The 2,689-nt window shown below is 46.1% G+C and overlaps 1 pseudogene; it reads right to left on the bottom strand.

Moving 5' to 3' along the window:
- Window positions 1-530: 530 nt before the first annotated feature.
- Window positions 531-1,341, bottom strand: LOC142436874 (inositol oxygenase pseudogene; annotated as a pseudogene).
- Between the last annotated feature and the right edge of the window lie 1,348 nt (window positions 1,342-2,689).

The following is a 2,689-nucleotide window of genomic DNA, read 5'->3' as shown; positions in this document are numbered from 1 at the left end:
GAAGATCTCCAGAAATACAGGCACTCTTGACTGTTGAAAAGAGACCCATCATACTAGATCCATTCAAGGATGCCACATTGTGTCATGTAAAATGAAGTAAATCAAGCCCCATTTCATTTAGTCCTATTCCCCTCATTGCCATCCTGTAGAATAAATTTTAACTGCTCTCGAAGTCACTCAAGGTTATACATCATTGGTTTCTTCACTTCTTGTCCCTAGTTTGAGGCCCCTTCTTAGAAAAACAGAAAACTTACACCCTTGCTGGTAATTGAAAACTTTTGTAATAAAGCCTATAGTCCCCAATGATGTATAAAAATAGCTTATTGTCACTGTCAATGCTGATGAATGGCAACCATGTAGGACAGAGTATACTGCCCTTATGGGTTTCCAAGATTGTACTTTTTTTTGACACTTTAAGGTCTTTATTGATGCAAACCTGAGCACAGTCAGGTGGGTGGGGTCTATCAAGGAAGTTGGGTGGGCCAGGCCTGTCTCCATGATCACAAGGTTGTCTTGGGCATGCAGGATGGTCACCAACTGAGGACTCTGGGGAAGTACTTGCCAATGAGCCCCTGGTAATAGGGGTGCAGTATGTCCACATCAGGCAGGTCTGGGCATTTGATGTAGAGTTCAAACTTGTTGAACTCCTGAACCCGGGGCGGCATGTTCAGGGCTACACAACTACCGGTAGTCACCACCGGTGTGCCACGCATAGAAGGAGTGGAACTAGAGGAAATTTGTTGAACTTCATCACTTGGTACATATACTCATCATGGCCCCAGTACATGAGGACATTCCCCAGGCTGCAGTGAGGCTGGTACATCCCAAGCTCAGAGCTGTATAGAGGATCCCTGAGGCCTGGATTGTCCTGGAAAGTTGAGTCGCAGAAGACCACAGAGGCCTGGGGCCAGCAGCCCACAGGATAGGTGTTTCTAACTACGGCCCACTGGGGCTCCTTGGCCAGGGGCAGCAACTTCCCCAAATTATGCAGCATCCCCACCAGGTACAACCAGTCCTTGTGGGGATGTGCCCTCTGGATGCCCTCCACAGTCTGGAAGGCATGGAAGGAGGTAGGGACGTCCACATCCGGATCCGACTCATCCACCAGCTGGTCCAGCAGGTCTATGGCCTCCAGGACTGTCATCTCCTTGGAGGAGCAGGTTCCGAAGTGGGCGTGCTTCCCTCTGATGAAGTCCACCACCTGGTGTGTGTGCATGAGTCTATAGCTGGCAAAGACGAGGTCCAGGAGCTGGCCACAAGTGTAGTTTCAGAAGATGGCCTTCCCCTTGCCCATTCTGGGCTCCATCTTCAGCTGGCCAACCATTGTGGGTTCCGGGAACTCTTCAAGAGTATGGAGCCAGAGAGAAACAGTGTATCCCACAACAGACCTAGCCAGTCTTATGTAATCATCCAAGACTGCAATACTTAATGGGAGTAGTAAGCCCCATCTTTCTCCCCTCTAAAAAACATTGGTATCACTTTTACACTGAATGGACATTTCCATTTTGCTTCAGTGGGCAGTATCATGTACCTTGGGAAACACTGCTGTATGTCTCTAGGGGAGCCGACTGTTATCTCTCTGAATCGCAGAAGCTGGTGGTTTTGAAGCCTCCAGCTCATGATAAATGGAGGAATAAGTCCACACTGGAGCACAGCTCCAACACTGACATCCTTACATGCCTGCCACACTACAGATAACCTCGACCCCAGCAAGTTGATACACATAATGAAGAATTACACAAAGAGAAGATGTAAGACACACCAAGTCCCTGAATAGGTATTGAGGTGTTAAAGAGATTGAGGGTAAACAGGACACCCTAATCTGGATACTCTGTTTATATTGAGTAGAGCAACTATATCCATATGTTCATAATGCAAAATAGAGTGACCTCAATTCACAATGGCCTCAAGGAGAGCCAAGTTTAAGGACCCAGGCCTTCAACTTCTTGGCCCCTCCAAACTTAGCTTCTCAGGACCATTTAGAGCAGTGGTTCTCAATCTTCTTAATACCATGACCATTTAATACAGTTCCCCCAACCATACAATTATTTCCATTGCTACTTTATAACTATAATTTTACTACTGTTATGAATCAGGAGACCCCTGTGAATGTGTCGTTTTACCCCCAAAGGGGTGGCAATCCACAGGGTGAGACCCACTAATGTAGACAGTTTTCATGTTACTGCATATTTCAGCTCACAGTTGCAGAGGCTGACAAGGCTCAGATTCCTGTCCTGACTCTTATCCTAGATCAAGTATATCCAGTGGCTGATGAATGCAAGATGGGAGGTAAGATGGCAGACTTCTTTCTCAAGCAAATTGAGACCGACAACTTCCAGAAACACAATTACAGGATTTTGTCTCAAGTCCCCAAACCTTCAGGTCAGATGAAGTGTCCAGGTCCAGAACAAAGCTAAAGACCATTCAGAGAATCCTTTTAAATGATAAGACCACACCCACAAGGAAGCTATCTTCCTCCTCATTGGCTGCTCACAGTAGGTCTCATCATGAAAGAGATGGCATTCTATGAACTCTTATCAACCAGGCGGATTCCATCATCATGAACCAATGCCTTAGAATCCTGACTCAGCCATGATACACAAAGTTTCAGTCATCACACCTTACTGTGATTCAAAGAATATAAAAAATTGTGAGGAATGTGTTGGAGGGTGAGAGTGAATTAAGCAAT

This window comes from Tenrec ecaudatus, unplaced genomic scaffold (assembly GCF_050624435.1).
Source record: "Tenrec ecaudatus isolate mTenEca1 unplaced genomic scaffold, mTenEca1.hap1 Scaffold_737, whole genome shotgun sequence".
NCBI lineage: Eukaryota > Metazoa > Chordata > Mammalia > Afrosoricida > Tenrecidae > Tenrec > Tenrec ecaudatus.
Note: the sequence above shows the minus strand (reverse complement) of the source record. Positions and strands in the feature narration are given on the sequence as shown.